Consider the following 24,602-nt stretch of genomic DNA (forward strand, 5'->3'; position numbering starts at 1 on the left):
TAATCCTCAGGGAATCATGTATATGCACTTTCAAATACTCTTTTTCTCAGTGCCATGAAGTGCATTATGCAACTGTCAGTTCAATGTCTAATACACGCAGAGTAGCTGCACTTTTACTTCTTGTTCTTGTCACACTATCATTTGACCATTAGTAGAGTCTTTTGACAACTTGCTTCAACTTCAGCCTGGTTAAAAAGTCTGGACATCTGGATGGCAGTAGCTGCTGCTGGCAATTAAAGGGATAGTTCACTTGAAACTGAAAATTTGTTCATCATTTACTCACCCTAACTTGTTCCAAACCTGTTTGAAGATATTTTGAAAAATGTTGGAAACTTGTTACCAGTTCTATAGTATTTGTTTTCAATATGGATTTTGAAGGTTACCGATTAGTTTTCTTCAGGAGATCTTCTTTTGTGGTTAACAGAAAAAAAGAAACTCATAAAGGTTTGGAATCACTTGCGGGTGAGTAAATAGGGAGTACATTTATAACTATACCTTTATTGTATGTTTTGATTAATGAGCACGAGTTGTTACCTTCGGGGAAAAGGTTTAGTGTTCCTTGCTGTAAATTAAATAGATATAAAAACTCTTTTTATCCAGTGACATTAGGGGAGCATTGGGGCACAAAATAACCCGGGGTAAAATGTAACAGAGTTTTAAGGTATTTGCTCTGGGTCAGGGACGGACTGGGACAAAAATTCAGCCCTGGCAATGTAGCCACACCAGCCCACTACCACACTGACACAGCCCCACCCACGAACCTACACATTCACTACTTATATACTTAGATGGTGAAATAATATAAGCAATACCATATGTTACAGATATTTAAACATTAAATGTATGTGACTGAAACAAAAACAACCCGTTTATAACAAATGTATGCATACAGTAAACACTAAATAACAAAATAATCTGTGAATCTTGTAGAGTCCATGTGCTGTTTGTTTATATCGTTTGTCTGCTATTACTTATGATAGCAGTAACCTGTGAATGTGAACACACCTTTACACACAAATGGACATGCAGCACTAGCAACACTTCAGCATAATTTTATTCACAAATAACTATATATGTCATTTCTGCAGTGGCGTTCTTTATTGCCACTGTCTATATGCTGGCTTCTCCTTGTTTAGTTGACATTGTACACATTGTCTATCTGATTCTATATCTTCTGATCTTTTTTAACTCTCTCACTGTGTCATTATTATTTGAATCACTGCTTATGCTAGGCTTTGCCTTATTCTTGTTTAGAATAAGTATGTGCTTATTAAACAATTATAGGTGACCTAATGAATAAATATTAATTGTCATGATGACCTAATGTACAGTCTCTGGCTGCAAGAAACCAAGCAGCCATTGGCAATTGGGCCAAATGCCTAACCTTTATTATTATTATTATTACTATTATCATCATTATTATCCTCGTCATCATAATATCCAATTTAGCAAGAGATAAAAGCTGACCGCATGTAAAAACAACACAGATTAAAAAAAAATAATAAAATAAAAAATCCGCCCCTGCTCTGGGTTAACCATGGCATGCTTCTGAGAGGTTTTCTTCCTACCAATTAGGGAAAAAGTTCAGTGAAATTTGGAGGGGAAACACAAGAAAAAATATTTTTGCAGCATAAAAGTATTTTTATTACTCTCTATACTTTTTATTCAAAAAAAATCTGTGAAAGTATATATTGTTGTGATTACCGTCTTCTTCTAGGCTAAACAATAGAACAATTTTGAAAGGTGTAAAAAACAAACAGTGACTGCTAGGAAGGTGTGTAGATTTATTTATATACACATCTGTTTTTGTATGTCTGTATTGTTTTTCTATGTATGTGACAACTGCAGCTGAGGGCAAGAGCCTAAGACAAATTTTCCTAACCAGGACAATAAAGTTTCACTTTCCCTTACCTTAAACATCATGGACATTCATTTTGTAAAAACAAAAAAGCTGGTGAAGGATTCGGATTTCTGCCTTTCAATCCATCTCATTATGAATCAATGTTTATCCTTTCCTCATCTTGTTTCTCATTTTTTTTTCTTAAATATAATTATTTGAATGAGTATTTAACTTTGAAATGATTTTAACTAATGAATAAGTTAAACACACTGCTTTATTCAAGAACGTTTATTGCTTATGCCTCTCTGTGTAACTTTTTCAGGAGCCAACAAACTTGTTCAGAGGTCACGAAGACCTTTAGTGGAACTGAAGGCTGAGGACTGGAAGCAACTCTTTCTATTGTTATTTCTATGAGTTAATACTATCTAAAATGTCTAAAGTGATTTTGCTGTTTTTACGGTTAATTCTTTTAAAGTGATTCTTTGTTTAGTAAGGATATTATGACTGCCTGAAAGTAGATTATACCGGTTTTTAACCAGTTTTGATGAAGACGGCTGAGAGTACACTCAGCCTTGAATAAGAAACAGATTATACTTTAAGTGTGTGTGTTCTATTGGATTTTGGATCTGTCTGGAGTCAGCTCTAAACAGTGTAGTGGTTGTCTGACGATTATATTGTTCAGAATTGTACGCACAAACTCCACATGGAAATTTTCCTAGTCTATCTGTGTTTTAACCAGTAAGTTTAGAACACCTATATGTATGACACAGTTTATGACGTTATGTGAGAGTATGATTGTTATTGATTGGTGATTGTAAGCAGAGCGGCCTAGGAACTCATTGGAGTGTTGAAGCTGGCTTCTGCTGATGAAACTGCAAAGTATCTTCAGTAAACTTCATTTATTTATTTAAATCTCTGATTCTGGCTTCTCGTCATTGGACAGACTGGTCATTCTTTGGTTAAAACTGTATACAGTACCATCCCTACACTGGGTTTCACACAAACTCTTTGGGCCCTATCATACACCCGGCGCAGTGTGGCGCAAGGAGCAGCACAATAGTCTTTTGGTAGTTTCAGCTTGGCGCAAGAGTCGTTTTGAGGCGTTGCGCTACGCTGTTTAAATAGCAAATGCATTAGCGCTCATTTGTGCCCCATAGGCGTTCTAGTCTCAAAAAGGAAGGCGTTCTGAGGCGCACTGCTGGCGCGTTGCTATTTTGAGAAACTAAATAGATTTTTTATTAGACCAAAACAAACCCGGTCTAAACTCCGGCGCGAGTTGCGCCTCCCTTACGCACTGCTTAATATGCACAAGAGAGCAATAGGCAAATATCTTTACATATGAAAAAATGTAAATATTAAGGATATATATAGAATATAATAAGAATAGAAATAGGATATAAATATAAAGGATTAAAATATTACAAAACATATTATTTTCTAGCCTACATAAATATGAAAAATCACTGCTTTTATGTCTTCTTCATCTCGGGAGGCTTTTTCAGTTTATTCATAACAATTTGCTTTTGTATAATGGTATTATTATTAGCAGTATTATTTATTATATCCATATTTATATTTGTTTTATTAAAAACAAGCTTAGATTTGCCCACCTGTCAGGTTTTAGACCATATGGGGCACAGCATGTGTTTTAGGATATAACCCAGGTTTTTGAGCATACTTCGTTTTTATTGTTCATTTATTCGTTTGCTGGAAATTTGAACTGAATTTAGAAATAGTTTTGAAACTAATATTTGAGCTTAACAAATGCAATTATTTATTTATAGACTAATTGATGTCTATGTGTAAAGGTTTCCCTATCCGAGAGCGAAAGTTAAAGTACATCCATTATCTCTCATTCTCACGCAGTAGATGCTCTGTTTAACAGTTTTCTGTTAAAAAAAACTGTCAACTGTTTGCTAGTGAATTGCTCAGTTTTTCCACTTAGGCTTACTTTACGTCCTGTAAATAGCGAATGCGCTTATGGCGTGACGCAGCTGGCTCTTAAAGGGAATGGGAGATGAGACTCTAATTGGTTTATTCTCAAAACACACCTATAACTCATTAAGAAAATAAACTCAACCCTTTTAGACCATGCGCCACGGCGCAAAGCGGATTTTCCCATCCTTAAATTAGCAAAAATGCGTTCTGACACGCCTTGAAAGCGTTTGTGCCCTGCGTTTTGCGCTCTGCGCATGGACCGTCAAAATAGAGCCCTAAATCTCATCTCAGTGCAAATTCAAGATAACATCGGTTTTTACCATTTTTTTTTTTTTTTACAAATTAAAATTTTGATTGAACAGAAAACAATTAACTCATTTTAAATAAGTAGTTTGAACATGCAGCAGAAATATTTTTTGAGTGTTGGATAAACTGATAATATAATAAGTGTAAAAGAGGCTTTATTGCTTATAATAGTACACTGAAAGAAGTGAAACAACTTTGTCATTTGTAGACGTACATTTTTAGGTTTCCGTCAAAGTTAAAGACAGGTTATCAAGCATCAAAGCAATACAAGCTAAAGCTTTAAGTTTAGTTTCGTGTACTAGAATTGTTGTTTGATTACTTTTTTTTAAGCAACAGAAAACTTCTGTCTTACATTGTTATCAGGATTGACGTAAAATAAATAGTAATTCATTAAACAATTAAAATTTAAATAAATAATTTAAAAATATGAGTTCAATAATAGTTTACAAAAAAGAATGATTTGATGACACACAGTATAAAGATAAGTATGAATTACAATTATAAGATAATATTAGTAATTTTCATTTTTTTAATTACTTGATTCCCTCAGCCAAACCTAGATTTTACACTCTTGTCAAAAAATAAAATATGTAACATAAATAATAATAATAAAGCACAAAAATATAAAATTATATGTAAGTTTGTATGAATACATAATCTAAATATCTTTCATTAGAGGTCAGAATAAGTTGTTTCTTTTGTATACATTTATTGAAATTTGGCATTTTATGTTACCAAAAAGGGCGTTACGGTGGCTCACTGTCGCCTCACAGCAAGAAGGTCGCTGGTTTGAAAACTGGCAGGGCCAGTTGGCATTTCTGTGTGGAGTTTGCATGTTCTCTGCCTGTGTTGGCGTGGGTTTCCTTTGGGTGATCTGGTTTCTTCAAAGACGTGCTATATGAAAAATGAATAAACTGAATTGTTCATAGTGTATGAGTGCGTGCGTAAATGCAAAAGTGTATGGGTATTTCCCAGTAGCGCAATTTGGCTGTAAGGGCATCCACTGCATAAAACATTATGCCAGAATAGTTGGTGGTTCATTCCGCTGTGGCAATCCCTGATAAATAAGGGACAAAGCCGAAGGAAAACGAATGAATAAATGTTATAAAAAGTTGTTTTAAATATTACTTTCCTTTTATCTAAAATGAATATAACCTAATCATCTGATCTTTTGTTTAGCACTGTTGCCTCTCAGCAAGAAGGTCACTGGTTCGAGTCCCGGCTGGGCCAGTTAGAATTTCTGTGTGGAGTTTGCATGTTCTCTCACCGTGTTGGGTTTCTATACTGGGTTGCGACTGGAAGGTCATCCGCTGCGTAAAACATATGCTGGAATATTAGGCGGCTCATTCTGCTGTAGCGACCTTTGAAATAGAGACTAAGCTGAAGTAAAATGAATGAATGAACCTCTACAGTATTAAAAATATATTTAAATGAGACCTGGCAACTGATTGTTAATGTGCAGCTATAGACATTATAAAAAACTTCATTAACTTTGCATGGGAAAACATATTCTCATTAATATTCAATTGAAATTAGGCTATCTATCAATCAACAATTGCAATCTGTCAATCAATGAATAAAACAAGCATGAGCAACTTTTCCTTACTAAATAAAACCCAAGCAAAGTTTTAGTGCTCTCAGTCTGTTATTCCTTTCAGATATGACCCTGACATGACAAGAACGATTGCTGATAAGCTCTGTCCAGTTTTAGTAATAATTCATTTTTGAATTCTCATCCCATCATTCCTATTTGCAGTCAATGCAGTTTTGGCAACAGAGAGATTTATGATACTGACCCTGAGAAAAAAAGATAGAACACAAACAACTCAGACGCCCCCCAGCAACCTCACGACCCAAAAACTCAGGTAAAGCATATTATTGATCAAAATTTTTGCAGGAAATGTTGAGCCTTCAGAAATGTGTATGAAAGTTTGTTTCTACCAAAGGCAAAATGTAACAAAACAAACAAAAAAATATTATTATTAATATTAATATTATTGTACTCATTATTATGACTTCTAAGATTAAAGATTCTAAGATTAAATAACATCATTTTCACTTTTTTCCCTCCTCTGAATTCTGTTTACATCTGACAATTCAGTCTTTTTGTTTTCACCACAGATTAAAAATAAAATCCTTTTATTAACAACAATAAAATTCTGACTTATTTTCCAGCACAGTCTCACTGCGTACTGTAGCTATTCTATGTTACTGGCATAATTTGTGTGAACACTATGTTTAGCTGGAGATAGAGTCGGGCGTTTCCTAAAAAAAAAGCATGAAACTATGAACTAATAATATTTTTATGGGCTTTATGCACAGCTAGTGTTCAGCCAAGGATGAACTTCCGGTGAAAGCTTTATGTGACTAATTTCAATTTCATAATGTTTCTTTTACAGCACTGATGTTGTTCATTCATTTATTTTCTTTTTGGCTTAATCCTTATATTACCTGGGGTCGTCACAGCGGAATGAACCGCCAACTTATCCAGCATATGTTTTACACAGCAGGTGCCCATCCAGCTACAACCCATCACTGGGAAACATCCATACACACACATACACCACGGATAGTTTTTTTAGCTTACTCAGTTCACCTTCTATATACTGTACCACATGTTTTTGCACTTGTAGGGGAAACCGGAGCAAACATGCAAACTCCACAAAGAAATTCCTACTGACCCAGCTGAGGCGATCGTGCTACCCACTGCGCTACCGTGACGCCCGCATTGATGCTGTAATGTTATTCAAATTTAATCAGTTAATAGACAAAAGCATGCAGGTGGCTGTTAAAGCGTAAAAAGAAACAAAATACAATTTAAATGCAGGTGCCATCATTAGCAGCAGGCTAGCACAAAATATCTGGTGAAAATATTGGGGTAAAATTAATTTCCATATTTTAAGACATGGTGTGGAAAAAAGAATTTAATGCAGTGTTTCTTGTTCAGTCGGATACCCACTTTATATCATATCTCAGCCAGGCAGTGATGATCGCTGTTGTTTTAAAAAAATCAGATCTCAAACACATTTTGTATTAAGTATGACAATTCACCGGAAGCCCTGAGGGTGGCGGACTGAAACTAAAAGGGGTGGGGTTTCATCTTTTTCTTAAACTTATTTTGCACAGTTCCTACTGGATTGTGGCTGGAAGGGCATTCACTGTGTAACACATATGCCAGAATAGTTGGCGTTTCATTCCGCTGTGGCGACCTCTGATAAATAAGGCAATAATCTGAAGGAGAATAAATAAATGAATATTTTGTATTTAAATTTGAGCAATTCAGCAACACAGTCTTAAAATTTGTGAACATTCTATTTTATTTTATTTGTATAGTGTTTGATACACCCCACTGACAGTTATTCATGGATTAGGTGAGAAACAGGCCCATGCTTCCTTTTTCCTTTCCACAAGTCAGATGAATTCATACAAATTAGCCAATAGTGCCAAACCTTATAAAAAGGTACATTGTCCTAAAACTGCAGTTTGACTATTTTTCTTAGAAATAGTTACAGTATGCACCAACACAATCGTATTAGCAATTTGAAAATATTTATAATTTTTGCAAATTTCTATACTGTAAGAAAATAATATTTATTCATTCATTAAATAATTTTCCTTTAGCTTAGTCCCTTTATTCATTGGGGTCGCCACAACTGCTAACTTATTCAGCATATGTTTTTACACAGCAGAAGGCCTTTCAGCTGCAACTCAGTACTGGGAAACATCCATACGCACTCATTCACACACATACTCTACAGCTAATTTAGTTTATTCAATTCACTTATAGTGCATGTCTGAGGACTATGGGGGAAACCGGAGCACCCACAGAAAACCCACACCAAAACTGGGAGAACATGCAAACTTCACACAGAAATGCCAACTGACCCAACCGGAACTCAAACCAGCGACCTTGCTGTGAGACGACAATGCTAACCACTGAGCCACCGTGTTAATATGTAAATACAACAATTTATCCCAGTTGCTGGATTTAACCCAGTGGTTTACATTATACTAAACTGAAGCAATTTGCACACAGTTTATTAATCAGAATTGTACATTATCAGTGCAATCTCATGTTACTATTTCAAGTTTTGCCACATTTGGGATTGAATCCATACAATCTGATTTGTAAGTATCATACATTCTTCTCCCAGTGGCAACAATTATATTTAAAGGTGTGGTTTAGGGCATACATTTAATTTTGCTTAAATTAGATTTGTGAGAGCAAAATATTACAATAGATTTCGCAAACGAATGAAGCTATAACTTTCAATATTGGCCAATAGAAAGTTGCTTGGTTTGATTGTGACTTTATATCACTACACTATTTACAGAAATGCAACTGCGCCTCAAAACATATTAGAAGTTGTGGTCTTTTAATTCATCATGTGTAGAGCTTAATCATCATCATCTTTCACCAAATGAACAGAGATCACCATTGGGGTTCTTATAACCATAAATCTGACTAAATGGATAAATAATCCTCTACTAATCTGTCCAACTGAACTAGGTTTGTATTCAATGCTCTATTTTTACCAGGGCTTAAAGTAAGGATTAAATGAGGGAACTGCCAAGTGGTACAGTGTGAAGTACATCCTCCTTTCTTGTGGCTGATACTCTGATTCAAATCACTCCTTCTTTCTTCTTCATGTTACCCCTTTTTCAGCTTCACATTTTTATTTACTTCACTAAATATTTATCTTGAAACTATTTTTTGTAAGCATTCCCGATTAATGTGGCAGAATGCGAGTCAATCAGCACAAAAGCATTATGCAATGATTATTGAGGTCTAACAGCTTTGCAGGAAATCTATCAGCAAGTAAAAGGGCTATTGTAAATCACACCATTTTCTTTCCTATCTGTTCTATTTGCTTATAATCACATTTGTACTTCTGCAGCTTTATTCAGGTCACCTCGTGTAATTGTAAACCGCTGTGATGTTTTTGTGCTCTAATTTTCCGCATCATTTATTTTGTTTGAGTTCGCACAGGGAGTGCACACAACCAATAATAAACAGATATTGTTATTTCATTTGATACTTTATTAAATAATTTTAGAACTCAGATGAGGTTAGAATAAAAAAACTTTCTTGCTAAATGGTAACTTCAGCATGACAAAATCTGTAATTTGACCAAAAATATTTGTGTATATTGCTTTAGCGCACAAATAGAGTAGTTTGTTGATGACTGATGCCATTCATGGCTTTATTTTCATTATTTAGAACAGTGCTCAAACTTTTTCTCATAAAGGTTAAAAAACCAAACCTAATTGAGAGCTGTGGGCCGAAGTTGAATATACCAAATTTACCATGGGTAATTTCCTAATTTATTTGCTAATATTTTAAAATAAAGAATGTTACTTTAAAATATATTAATTAATATTGCATTATAATTTTTTAAGTTGTATGATGAACTTATTAAAGTTAAAACATAAACATTCCAATTTAACTTTCTTTTTATATCAGCAAACACATTCATTTGAGCAACAAAATATTTTTCTGTTCCAATACATTTTCTTATTTTCTGCGGTTCCACATGGTGTCACCTTCACAGGTCAGGGATCATGAACCCAAACACCCCTGTTGATTACCCTTCAGGCCACATGAGGGCGGTGTAAGGGCATCCCAGATGTCTTCGTTGCCAGCTTGCCAAACACACCTTATCGACACTGCAGCTGGTGATGATGATGGATCCTCTCCTGATTCTGTGGCCCTCCTGCATGGATGAATCCTGGAGAACTGTAAATGAGGACGGGCATATGGTTGGTAATTTAGTGTGATTTACATTTACATATAAATTGATATAGAAAGAGAACTCCCATCCTTTCACACTTAACTTACCACTTGTTCTCTGGGCTCGTTTTAGTCACTCGTCTTGAACGAGTTGAGTAAATGTTTTCAACTCAACCATCCTAAAACATCGGATTTTGTAGGCCACTTACTTGGCAAATTTGTCGATCAGTAGGCCTAATGGCGGCCAAGAGACCTGACAGGTGGTTTATCAAACTGTTGTCAAAACTACAAGCATAAACTTTCTCATGTAGTTCTAAACTATATAACGTTACAGTACTTAGTTGGTTGATTATTATATATATATATATATATATATATATATATATATATATATATATATATATATATATATATATATATATATATATATATATATATAATCAACCAATTTAGTACTGTATATCACAATATATATCCCTGCTGAAAAATCCAGCTTAAACCAGCCTAGGCTGGTTGGCTGGTTTTAGCTGGTCGACCAGGCTGGTTTTAGAGGGGTTTTGGCCATTTCAGGCTGGTTTCCAGCCATTTTCAGCCTGGTCTTAGCTGGTCAGGCTGGAAAATGACCAGCTAAATCCAGCTAAAACCAGCTTGACCAGCCTGGTTTAAGCTGGGCATAGCTGGTTTTGGCTGGGCTCCCAGCCTGGCTAAGCTGGTCAAGCTGGTTTTATCTGGTCATCTCCCAGCCTGACCAGCTAAGACCAGGCTGGAAATGGCTGGAAACCAGACTGGAAATGGCCAAAACCCCTCTAAAACCAGCCTGGTCGACCAGCTAAAACCAGCCAACCAGCCTAGGCTGGTTTAAGCTGTTTTTTTCAGCAGGGATATATATATATATATATATATATATATATATATATATATATATATATATATATATATATATATATATATATATTATAATTGTACATTGTTTGTACATCAACTATTGTATTGCTTTTTTTATTTATTTATTTACAGTGTTACTGGAATTTCTTACATTTGCTTTTACTTCTTTTTTTTTTGAAGCTGCTATATGAATTAAGAATATGAATAAAACATTTAGGATCAGAAGGACAAAAAAGGGCACTAAAAATGTAGGTAAAGTTGATTTTATGTTTGCACATTTGTTCATTTTTGCACTGTGTCAACTTCCCTATGTTTACCATGTTACTTTGAATGTTTGGTCTGAAATAGCATCAGCACAACATTAGCACTACTTAATTGACCATAATGTTGTACATTGATAGGCATTGGCTCCTTATATGATTTGCCTTTTTAGAATTTGCAAATAATACTTTTCTAAAGTTATATTATTAAAGAGGATGTCCAAATATGTGACTATAAAATGAACTTATAATGAACTTATTATAACTTATATATGAACCCTAATACTTACTGAACGACTTACCCAGATGTGCTCCAACATTAAACACATTCAAATCAAAACTTAAAACACGTCTATTTAGCTGAGCCTTTACTAAATGAGCACTGCTACGTCTGACAGATCACACTATTTTGTCTTTCTTTACTTTTTCATTCTTTTATAACCTATTTAACACATTTTATCTGTTTTTAATCATTTTTATTCTTTGTTATTTTTTTTACTTGTCTCTTTTATTCCTGTTTATGTAAAGTACTTTGAATTACCATTGTGTATGAAATGTGCTATATAAACCAATTTGCCTCGCTTTGCCAGTACTAAGAATTGGGAGAAAAATTACTTCAAAAATATAACCAGACGTGTTTGACAACAGCTTTTAAACTTAATTATATATGAAATTATCTGTTTTTAAATCATGCATATGTTTAGAAAGAAAAGGCATTCCAACAACAAAGAGAGCTGCAACAATGAATGTTTTTGAATGATAACATTGTTTAAAATTACAGTTAAAAAATTGTAAAATAAACAGATTGTGTGAAATAATTAGTTAGAAAACAAGCCATACCTCGTCTCTTTATCATTAATAATTTTGGTTAATTTTTATTATCTTTTTTTCAGGCATTTTCATTGTAGCTGTTTGAAACACATGCTCAACCTTCATTGCTGACACCTTGGTGAACTGATGACTGATCATTTCTGGTAAGTCATATAATTAGGCATGGGCCGGTATAAGATTCTGATGGTATGAAAACCTTGGAAAAAAATAGCACGGTTTCACAGTATTGTAATTGCTGATCTAAAATATATTCTTTTTAAATGTCTGGAAAAAAAAATTTCCCTTTGAACACAATATATTTTATTTTGAGAAACATTTAAAATATTTTGTAACAGTAAACATGTCAGGCTGAATAATTCAAACGAATCTTTGACTTCTCCTGTCTTCATTAGTTTTAAAAGCACAGTCTTCTTTACAATTTAAAACTGCATTTTTGGAGATCATATCTGCTGTTGATTTCTGTTGTCCTAAAAAAAAAAAAAGCTTAAATAAAAAATTTTACCTTAGAAATGGTATAGCAGAACATGCCGCAGTATACCTTGAAAACGGTTATCGTCTCATGCCTACATGTAATGTTTAGTGTTTTAGGGTAAATTCTTGGCCATAAATGTTTGGCAGAGAATGTGGATTAGTCTTTAAAATGTATTTAAAGTCTTTATGCACCAATATTTTGCTTACTTGGTGGAGGGGGATTTCGGACATCTTTTTTGCCATTATTAAAACTTTACATTAAATAATAATAACACGAATAATATGGAATTTCATATAATTATATTGTTGTAATAAATATATGTAATATATGTAATAAATTATCTGTTATGTTTTATCAGTTAAATATTTAAAGGAAAACACATCCTTTAAGCATGTTTTATATATATATATATATATATATATATATATATATATATATATATATATATATATATATATATATATTCATTTAGAATTCTTTGTAAATTTTTAAAGTTCATTGTGAGGCATAAATGCTGAATTTTGGTTCTTGCATGTCTTCTTGAAAGTGCATTACCAACTCCGCAACGTGACTTCACTTTTTAACTGATAATGTCATGAGGGAAGCTTATTACTGTAGCACGCACTGACAGTTTTGCTGTGATGTTTAGACAATCCATCTGCTATATGTCTGTCTGTATTTGCTGCTGTATTCCCGGTAGTCAGAGAGTTGGATAAGGGAGGTGAGCAGTTATGTCAACAGCTTAATTTCTATCACAGCGGCCTATTTTACGCCTGGACTGATGCGAGGAAACAAGATTATGTTTTTGAGCAACCCAGCTGAGATGAGTTAGACTGATGTGGCACTGTCAGAAAACTCTAACACATCAGCCAAACTGTGACATTTTCATCACTTTGTGTCACAGTTGTGATACCAGTCGCAAGTTATCAATGAAGCTTATTGGCCTGGGCTCTTCATTACACACGGTTAGGTACTACAGTAATTAGATCGTGCAAGTGAGATTGAGTAAAATTGTAAGTGAGGGTGAAGGTTAAGGACGTGATTTTTGAGAGTAAATGTCATTTTGCATAATGAGCGTCGAGTGTATTCGAGGCACAGTGTTAGATTTACATAAAGCTGAAGTGGTTGTGTTAGTTTTTCGAGTGGTAAATTAAATGATTGACGTAAAGGTGTATTTCAGATTTGAGTAGTTTTGATTCATTTTGACTGAACTGTAATATGAATCCTAATGGAATAAGTTTTATCTTCCCCTATACTGTACAGTGCTTTCCACAAGTTTGAAATATACATACCGTAGTAGCCTGATTGAAATACACTTTTTACCCACATCACATAAATAGTTAACTGTATGCGACAAACAAAAGATAATTCGATTTTTAACAATATTTTTAATGTATTAAGAAGCTGTTTTACACCATTTCTTTTTAAATCCACTATTTTTATTATTTTAATGCCATGTGCACCCACTAACAGGTAAAATATACTTTCCTCTAATGTTATCTCTCATTCAAGTTATGTGCCAGGCAATGCCCCCGTCTCAGCAGAGTGTTTTCACACTTCTAGTTTGAAAAAAGTCAGAAAAGTGGGGGAGTTCAGCTTTGTTTAGGTGGGAGTGTCGAGTGGCAAAAGAGGGAAGGGTTTGCATGAAAAGGAGAGTTTTATTATGTGCACACGTTGATTTTCACAGCGGCAAAACAAACACAGATGCTGGAGAAATAGACAGTGACTACATTTACATGAGCTGTGTCTCAAATCGCATACTTATGCACTATTCTACACCATTTTGTAGTATAAATAGTCTAAGTAATGCGTTCACACTGAAAACTCCAAAAATAGTAAGTGCACTTTAATTATCCGGATGATGCACTCAGCTGGTAAAATGAAGTGTGTAATGACGGAAACTTTACGCACTCAACGACCACAGGTTTGCTTACATAGCGGAATAGACGGAGCTATCCGGTGCACATATTGAATAACTTTATTTATTTTGAATGGTGAAAGCAAATTTCTCCTACGAGAGTGATTATACCCGATGGTGAATGCAGTTGATGGCAGGTATAGTTTGGACAGTTATTTCACTGATCTGGCAACCGTCAAATGTCATCAGGGGAATGAGTTGAATTTACACTTAGTAAAAAATACATTAGTGCTCCAATTGGGACAGCACTACATACATGTACTTGGCTGTTGAGTGTGTGAGTGCATAAGTACATAGTGCATGAGTGCATAGTGAATAATGTGCCATTTAGGACAAAGCTGTGGACATTAGTAAACAAATTATTTGCCTTAATCTGACTAAGACAATAATATGATAAAGGGGATTTCATGAGTTGCTTTTTGAATGTTCCTTTTATGGTCCTGTTTCACATGTTATGGCACATAATTTGATTACACACACAGCTATTTGATGCTATTTTCTGCATCTAACAAGAAATCGAGTCACCATGCTATCCACATTTCCCCCAGAGTTTCATGTAATTTTGGTTGTTTAATTCTTAATTTGTCGACTTTAACTGCACTTACACTTTCATTCAGAAACATGTTATGCATGCCCCTCATGACAAACAAGACATTGGATGCAAGGCACTGCTGGAAGAGTGTAGTTTTAATGGAATTTTTGATGCTGCACACCATATGGGAGAAAAAAATAGCATTTCTGCATTTCTCCTACACGATGGTCAAACCAAAAGAATGAATTTGCTCAAAATAATGCAAAAACAACCAATTTTCACTTTTAATTGATATACATGTGTCCAAAAAATGTTTTTTAGCAACGTGGGGCATATATATGAATGTCAACATCTCAAAAAATGTGTTTTTTCTTTAAGATTGCTTTATTACTGTAGCATGCTTTATTATTTTGTACAGTATTGCCAAAGCATTTTAGATGTATAAAAATACATTGAAGAGCCCATATTATGGGTTTTTGAAAATGCACATTCATGTAGTGTGTAACACAGCTCTAAGTGAAGTGAAATATCCAGCTAAGGCTTAAATCTGTAAGAGTTCAGTGTTTAAAACTGTTGATTCATCTATAAGAGTCGACTCATAGTGCTTCAAACGAGTCGTCTTGATAATGAGTCATTAGGTGTCTAACACAGAAAAAGACACACACACACACACACACACACACACAAACACAAACATGCCGGTCAAATGAAGTCGTAATGTGCAGATGGATATTATTGACAGTTTCTACCCAAAGATGAAACCTCAGCATTATAGCCCAGCCTTGAGCAGTTTGAATGCTTCTGGAAACAACATGCTACAAAGGATACTTCATTGGCCGTTTGTTAAAGGAAGGATCAGTAAAGACTACTGATGGACTATGTCAGAACCTGGATGGGTTTCTTCCTCCATTTCTCAAGTGTAAGTACGTGTGATTAAAGTTGTTGCCTGGTTGACTCTAGCTTGCAAATGTATTTAGTTGTGATTTTTACTTATAACCGCGTGTACTGTATCAGGTTAACTTGCTATATTCTCATATCGCGTGTAAAGCCACGTTAAAAACGCGACATGTGCCGCTTTGTTTATGGACCTCTGTGGAGGAGGGTAATGTTTGTGTGTGTGTGTGTGTGTGTGCGCGTGTGCGTGTGTGCGTGTGCATGCGTGTGGGTGTGCGTGTGTGTGTGTGTGCGTGCGTGTGTGTCCTCTGAGGAGGGCAGTGTGTGTGTGTGTGTGAAAAGAGCAGAGTGTGACAAGCTAGGAGATCTCACTAGTTCTTGGAGTTTTTGCTCAATAAAATAGTTAGTCGTCTGTATTTTCAAGTACATTGTCTGTATTTACATTCACCCACTGGCAGCCTTACACTATGAAGCGTGTATGGACTGTGACTACTTTTATATTGTTGATTAGCTGCTGGGCATTTCTCTCTGTCTTGCGCTAAAGGCAGTCAGTATCGAACAATTGCAACAGACTGTCATCGTTCCAATCAGCGCAGATTAGCTTCACGCAAAGGAGGGGTTTGGGAACAAATGAATCCCTGAAAGATTCATACGGGAGTCGCTGGGATAATTAGGTAAAAATAAATGCAGATTACAAGATAATGAAAGTGTTTTTTTTGACCTTGCATGCATATTAGACTGTTGTTGGAGACCCTTACAACCAAAATATGACCTTATTTCATGTATAATATTGGCTCTGTAACATCAAATTAATAAATTATACTGCAAATAGGAAATAAATAAAATAATAAGGGAATAAAAACACAATATCTCTAATAATAATAATAATTACAATAATAAAACCTTTTTTTCAATAAGCCAATTAAGTTGATTAGCCATTACTAATGATGTGCAAATGTTTTGCAGCCAATTTAGATCTAATTAATTCTAAGTCTTTTTGATTAAAGAATGAATTTAAACATTAAATGTTTCTCTCTCGTAGCTGTGCGTAAACATTTGATGACAGCTTTAGAAAATGAAAGCAAAAAAAATCCAGAACATTTTAGGAGATTTAAAAACCCCCAACTGGACACATTGAGTCCCAAAAGACGCATCTCTTTGTGTCTCTGCAGAGCATGTGGTGTGTCTGTGGCAGTGTTGACGGGTCTCGTGTACACAGTAGTCACGATACAGATAAACAAGAGAAGAATTTTCCCATACTTGATTGCGGATGTTTGGTTATATTGGGCGAATACAAAAAAGTGACAAAGGATGATGATAATAATAGTATAAAAAAAAGTGGCACTAAATATACTTCTAATTTCAAAAGAAGTCATGTACCTTAAAATTAACAATACGTGATTATTTACTCTAATTATTTGTTTGAATATCATATTCAGCTTTTATTTTCTGTGAAACATTTTTATCTAGCAGATTTCCGTCAAACATTACAGTCATAGATATTTGAAAAGTGAGTTTTTTTTAACATCCAGCTTGCGTGACTACCTTGCCTTTTGTATGTTGTTAGTAAGTGTGCTTGAGCATTATACATTTTTATGGTTACATCTTGTGTTTGTTGGAGTTTAATCTGTCATTTTTAACTGAAAACAATAAATTGAATAAACGTTTCTTGAGCGCCAAAGTATCATATACTTTCTGAAAGATTCTGTAATATTGAACACTTGTTGGAGTGAACTCTTGTTTAGAGATGTAGTATAGTCCTACATTGATTCTGAGATTTTCAAAATGCATTGCTTTTGCAATTGACTCTGAACTTGTTAACAGCAGATACTGCTGTGTGATTTACAAACTGATGTACTCTGCTTGCATCTACTTCCTTACAAATACCACTTGAATCTAAAGTAAGCATCAGTAAATTTATTAAAGTTTTAAAGGTGAAACGTTTTTTATTTGTTGGTTGAAAGTCTCTTCACATTCCATTAGTAATGATTAAAGTAATTGATCTAAATGTGTTTATATGTATTTTTATTTTTTGGGAAGCCACAAGTCTAAAAAATGTTCATCCAATTAAAATTAGTCAGGGTGATAATTCCCATAATTCTGATAAGTAGCACAAACTGTCTGTCAACAGACAGACTGTTCTGCCATTTGCGTGTACACGCGCGTTCGTGTGCATTCAAAATCCTGAATTAATATTGGAGTTAGTTTTGCACGCTGGAGGAAAGATGACACCATGGCTGAAGTATTTCTTTTAGACAGGTAATGTTATGTTTTAAAAGTGGTTTAGTCATGCAAAGCTGATGTAGATTTTGTTGTTTTATGGCTATTTGCATGAAAGTGTTGTGCAGCCACTGAAATATTCCGGCGAAAGATTAATGTGACTATTTTCTATTTTATAAGGTAAACATAAGTGAATAGCGCTCTTCCGCCAGGCTGCTTTACTGAGGTGAAGTTGGTTTTATAGTCACATCACATCACATCACAACCTGTGACGTGCTTCCTTTATTGTTTACCGTGCTGCTTTGAGGATTTGGTATGAAATATCATGTAAGTGTTTGGTTTGGTCCTGCACCCGGTGGCCAAGCACAATAGTTGCTTTAGGACGAAGTGTGTGAGAGTGAGACCAGCAATCCTTGCATGCATGAAATATTGCATGTTATGACAAGCTTTGCTTGCTGCACATCTAAAACATGCTAGATATGATACAGTTTTTTTGTTCAGAATTGTAATATTATATATTATAAAGTTTACTAACTGGTCAATGATATGATCTAGTGGGTTGTCTACTGTCATCTTTATGATGTGTATTTATGTTTTTAAGAGGCATGGCTTTGGATGGCAGTGGAGGGACTGTGTTTTCAAAGCTATTATGCTAACGGATGGCTTTTTGGCAGACCACTTACTGCATCTTTAAGCAAATTACAAATGTTCATAGTGAGATGTGTTTACATTCAGCTCATGACATACTGTAGGAGCCAGCTTGAATGAGTCTGCTAAACAGACAAGCGCTTTTATTTTTATTTTTTATTTGTTCTTTTTTTTAAAGGCATAGGAGTGTCTGGTTAAAAACTAGCCTGCAGTTAAAAATGAATCTCAGAATCAGTTCAAGATTGAATAGTAATGCATTTTGAAAATCTCAAAGTTGATGCAGAATCAATTTTTTTTACCACAGCTGTATTAATGGATACTTTTGAATACTAGCTTTGAATCATAGGAATACATTACATTTTAAAAATCATTACAATAGAAAACAGTTGAAATTGTATTGAAATTATCACTGCATTTTTGCTCAAATTAAAATGCTTAATGGGACAAAAAACACTTTAACCACAATCATAAATGTTTAACTGTAGTACTTTTCTGCTACCTGTAGTTATTTTTTTGTTTACCAACTATATTATCTTAAGATTTGTCATCATGCTGCACAAAAGATCATCTTTATGATCTTCAAAAGATTTATTTTTAAATCCCAGAACAAGGCCCTAGAGGTTTTAAGCGGCATAAGAATTAATAATTAATGACGGTGTTTATTTTTGGTTTGTTCTGTCTCTTTAAAGTCCGTTCAGGTTGGCTGTTATAAAGTTACAGTTTGGAAACATGACTTCCATATAGTCAACTAATTATAGAAATTTCTCAACTCTGTTTGAACCTGCTGTGAGACGAATACAAATCTCAGGTTCCCATCTATCTAGGGACTTGGCATGACAGCAGAAGATCCTGAAAATTGGGCTGTTTTGGGATCTCGCTACAAACACAGCATTAGTGTCGGTGTGAATCCTGAGCACAAACGGCAAGTCCCTGCTGGATAACTAAATATGTGAATTATACAGCGTGATTCACAAAGCAGCGCGCGTCGCTTTGTAGAAATGTACTACGTGAGAGTAAAGTAAATGGCCTAAAAGACTTGCATGAGGCTTTTTGTCATGAAGTTAAAGTCTGCGAAGGGGTCACTGAGGCCACATGATTTGTCAAGGACAGAGGAGGTCTCTATTAATATAACATTAACCTTCCCTCACCCACATCTTCCTTCCCCAAACCTCTGTTTTTGTCTTCATTAGATGCCATGACGCGTTCTCCGAATAGCTCACAGCGCCTGTTAGCAGACTCTGAGCATCAAGTTCCCTGTGAAGACTTTGCGTCTGTGAAATCGCTTTTCTGCCTGGGTAAAGTGGAGAACGTTTTTATTGGAAAGGCGAAAAGCTGTGAAATCCACCGCATACAGATATTTATTTATTTATTTTTTTTAACGTTAGCTTTGTATCCTAGCAGATAGTTTCATGGGAGCGGATCTACTTTTTTCAGGTGTGGGATTTGTTGTGCCTTGTCATCACAGAGCAGCGCTGGGAACTCAGCCATCACTGTTGTTCACCTCTCATGTCATTCTGGGGATGGATTGTACAGGGATGAAAAAGACAGCAGACAGGCTCCAGATAGAAGGCTCAGTTGAACTGTCAGATATTCTGAGCCTCTCCACATGAAGAAGACTCCTTAATGTTGGTAACCTTGAGGTTTGTGTTTGCTCGCCATAGAAACAGACTGCTGAATCTTTGTTCCCCTGGTAACCTGCGATGTGAGGCAATCCGGCTGGTGAGAGTGGCATGCTTATTGACAAATTCTGCCTACACCAATTGAGCAAATAGGGGGACTTGATGACGATGAGAGAGACTGTAGGTGAAGCAGTGAAGAGAAGGAGCTCTGGCACTCTCTTGCATTACATAAAGCCTCAGTGATGCTTAATATTCATTGCATCTCCGTCCTTCTGGCTCTGAGACTCTGTTCTTATCTTATTTGAGGATCTTCTATTCTTTAATACAATCTTCCAATACTTTTCTGTCTGGCTGCTTTTATTCTCGTGTGTTTCGTTCTCTTTCTTTCTTTTGACATTGCAGTGTTTTGAGTAAGCAAAATTCAGCTGTCAGAACTGGAACAATGAAGTCTGCGTCTGCTTTAGGGGCAGATATGGTACCTGTGATGCACTGCTTTGACCCCAAGGCTTGGCATTAATGCACCTTCTGCTTGTTTATTTGAACAAAAGAAGTAATATGCGTCAAATGCACGAGATAAGTTGGCCCAGTGTCGTTTTGTACTCTTTGAAGTGAGGCTGTGAGTCCGGACTCCTCAGATGCCTTATCAAATAATGAAAGAGCTGTTTTTGTAGATGGTTTGTTTGGTGGAAAGTGAACAGTTGCTGGTTGGAAACTGCAGAGGGCAGTGTTCTCTTTGCTTCATACTGTATGGATCTCTGTTCATCCAATGTGGAATAAGTCAGATGCTGGATTTTAGGATGATTCGCTTGAGGTGTGTCTTGGCTTTGATGTTAGCTGCAGTTTTGAAGTCTTTATTCATAGTCAAAGGAATTGATTGATTTTATTTGAGTCCAGTTAGACCAGGGGTGGCCAATCCTGTTCCTGGAGATCTACCTTCCTGCAGATTTCAGTTGCAACCCTTATCAAACACACCTGTCTGTAATTATCAAGTGAATTTCAGGTCCTAATTAATTGGTTCAGGTGGGTTTGATCAGGGTAGGAGCTAAACTGTACAGGAAGGTAGATCTCCAGGAACTGGATTGAGCACCCCTGAGTTAGACTAATGCATTTTTTTCGTCAAATAAGTTTTATTTGATCATTTAATAGACTTTTAAAAATCACAATTTCTAATAGTCCTTCCTGCTGCATCCCAGTTCTGGGAAACATCCATACACACTTATTCACACTCATACACTACGGACAATTTAGCCTACCCAATTCACCTGTACCATGTCTTTGGACTGTGGGGGAAACCGGAGCACCCGGTGCGAACCCATGCCAACGCAGGGAGAACATGCAAACTCCAATTATAAACGCCAACTGACCCAACCGAGGCCCGAACCAGCAATCTTCTTGCTGTGAGGCGACAGCACTATCTACTGCGCCACCACGTCACTGGATCTTTTTATGTGCACTGATTTATACAATTTTAAAAACTGTCGAACATAAAATACACAAAAAAAAAGCCACAGGCTTATTTCCATTGTGGTCCTTGATATTCTTAAAACGAGCTAATCATAAATAGAGTGCAAACATCATCAGCTCAGCAACAAGGCACAACAAAAATCCTCAATTTCAACCGTAAAACAACCATTTCAAGCAACAAAAAATTCTCCAATTGAATCCCTTAAAACTGCATCCCTAAAGCACCTGTTTCACTCTTGAATCTACAAGGATAAATATATCTGCTGCTCGCTCTTGTAGAATGACAGTGTACCTTACTAACTAAAGCATAACAATCAATAAAATAATTTGGTACCATTTTCTTTAAAATCTTTAAAACCGTCACTAATTTCAGAAAAGTTACCCTTTTTTCAACTTTTTAAAAATTACTTTTACTATAATGTTCATTATTTAAATGTGTCAGTGGAGGTACTTTCATAACAATTCTACACAAATTATTTTGGGCCATCTGCAATTTATTTTAGAACTATAGTCAAAAGAAAAGGTAAAACAATGTTAAATTCAACATAAATGTATCATTTTATATATATATATATATATATATATATATATATATATATATATATATATATATATATATATATATATATATATATATATATATATATATATATATATATTATTTTTTTGTTTTTGCATATCCAGATTTTTTTTTTATATATTGGTTTTACACTTGTGGTTCGTTTTATTTGACATTTGAACAGATGTGTCATTAGACCTTTTTCCTAAAGTGCTTTTTGAATGGTCAAAATTAATGTGTGAATATTTTAAGAAACCTGAAATTAAACGAAGAGGGGGAAGCTAACAGACAACGCAATAATTGTTATAATGGTGAGACAACAAATATCATATGTTATATCTCTTGTGTGGATCACTTTAGACAAACTACACAGATCGAGAATAAAGCAATTATCAAAAAAATTATCATTGATTTTTCACGTTTTTTTAAGGTAATCGTTTGCAAAGATTTATATGAGCTGAATTAAAATTAGTAATGTTCAACTTAATTGGTTTGTTTAATTTCTGCCTAAATAAATTGTTTGCAACCACTTATCCTAAAAAATTGAGTAATCACAGTCACTTTAGATGTTTGTACATGATCTACTAAAGAGCTTTTGCACTGTCAACAAGTACTTGTCCCTCATCCTATAATACACAACACAGCTGACTATAGCAGCTGGTTTAGTCTAAACACGTGCAGTACTTTTTTCTGTTGGATCTGTTTGAGTTTGAATCATGTTGTCACCACAAATTAACCTCTCCAGTGTTCGTTTGTAAGGATATCTAGACCACCTCTTCAAGTAGGGCTTGGTACACTTGTTTGGTCTGCTTTTGGTGTGCACTAAAGTAGGGCTGCACGATTTTGTAAAACACTGACATGGTGATATTTAGTTTTTCTGTAAAATATGCGATTTGAATAATTTTACTGAATGACTTGAGTAACTCCTATTTGGAAAGTATTTTTAATTTTAGAGTAGTGCAACTGCATAAAATATACAAAATTTTACAAACCTATTGCAAATAAAATAAAGCACAAATGAAAACAATAGAACAAAGATGAAAAGTATAAAATGCGCTTTATAATTTTTGGTGGAAAGAGAGGTTAAGAAACAATAATCAAATCTAAATGAATGTGTAGTTGCCATTGTATAATTAAGCAATTCATCTTTGTTAAAGTGACAAATTTTAGAAATGTATTTTAAGTTTTCAAAAGAAAATACATATATAACTTACATACTCATACAGAAAGAGACTTACAGATTTTGTATATGCTTTGTATTTTCTTCCCTTTAACAACAACTCTAAACAGTAAAACATGGGGAGTTACAAATCCTTTAAAGAGCCCATATTATGGGTTTTTGAAAATTCCCCTCCATGTAGTGTGTAACACAGCTCTAAGTGAAGTGAAGTATCCAGCTAAGGCTTAAATCTGTAAGAGTACAGTGTTTAAAACGGTTGATTCATCTATAAAAGAGTCGACTCATAGTGCTTCAAACGAGTCGCCTTGATACCGATTCATTAGGTGTTTCGCCATGACGTACGAACGAAACCAAGTTATTCACGTGCACGCGCAAACCCGGGAGATTTCAAACCTGAGGCCCCGCCCTCTGACGCAGAAACCCAGAGACACACACATACACACACACACACACACACACACACACACACACACACACACACACACACACACACACACACACACACACAAACATGCCGGTGGATATAAGTCACACTGCAGATGGATATTGAGTCTCTACCCAAAGATGAAACCTCAGCATTATAGCCAAGCAGTTGGAAACTATGGAAACTTCTGCAAACTATATGCTACAAAGAATACTTCATCAGCGTTTGTTAAAGGAAGGATCAGTAAACAGTAACTTACTGATGGACGTCAGGATGGATTTTTCTTCCTCCATTTCTCAAGTGTAAGTAAGTGCGATTAAAGTTGCCTCGTTGACTCTAGCTTGCAAATGTATTTAGTTGTGATTTGTTACTTGTAACCGCATGTACTGTATCAGGTTAACTGGCTATATTCTCTTATCGCGTGCAAAGTCACGTTAAAAACGTGACGCGTGCTGCTTTGTTAACGGAGCTCCGTGGACGGGGAGTAGTGTGTGTGTGTCTGTGTGTGCGTGTGCTGTCGTCCGGAGGTTTGTGTTTTTGTGTGTGTGTGTGTGTGTGTGTGTGTGTGTGTGTGTGTGTGTGTGTGTGTGTGTGTGTGTGTGTGTGTGTGTGTGTGTGTGTGTGTGTGTGTGTGTGTGTGTGTGCGCGCTCGCGCGCGCGCGCGCGTGTGTGTGTGCAATATGCGTGTGTGTGTCTGTGAAAAGAGCAGAGTGAGAAGCTAGGAGATCCCTCAACTGTTTTTGAGTTTTTGCTCAATAAAATAGTTAGTTGTCTGTATTTTCAAGTCCATAGTCTGTATTTACATTGACCCACTGGCAGCTAAAATCCATGCCTACACTATGGAGCGTGTATGAACTGTGATTACTTTTATATTGCTGATT

At 35.3% G+C, this 24,602-nt stretch overlaps 1 long non-coding RNA gene across 2 annotated transcripts in view; it reads left to right on the forward strand.

Annotated features, from left to right (window-relative positions):
- Positions 1 to 24,602, forward strand: part of LOC137496814 (uncharacterized) — an 81,250-nt gene that overhangs the window by 2,584 nt on the left and 54,064 nt on the right. The window contains exons 1-3 of one of the 2 annotated variants that reach the window (XR_015504050.1): positions 201 to 466; positions 9,637 to 9,844; positions 11,854 to 11,934. This is a non-coding gene — a long non-coding RNA (uncharacterized LOC137496814). Of the gene's footprint in view, positions 1 to 200; positions 467 to 9,636; positions 9,845 to 11,853; positions 11,935 to 24,602 lie in introns of those variants that run through there. The other variant, XR_015504049.1, reaches the window with a different exon arrangement.

The sequence above is a fragment of the Danio rerio genome, chromosome 12, assembly GCF_052040795.2.
Source record: "Danio rerio strain M-AB ecotype USA chromosome 12, GRCz13ab, whole genome shotgun sequence".
NCBI classification, from domain to species: Eukaryota; Metazoa; Chordata; class Actinopteri; order Cypriniformes; family Danionidae; genus Danio; species Danio rerio.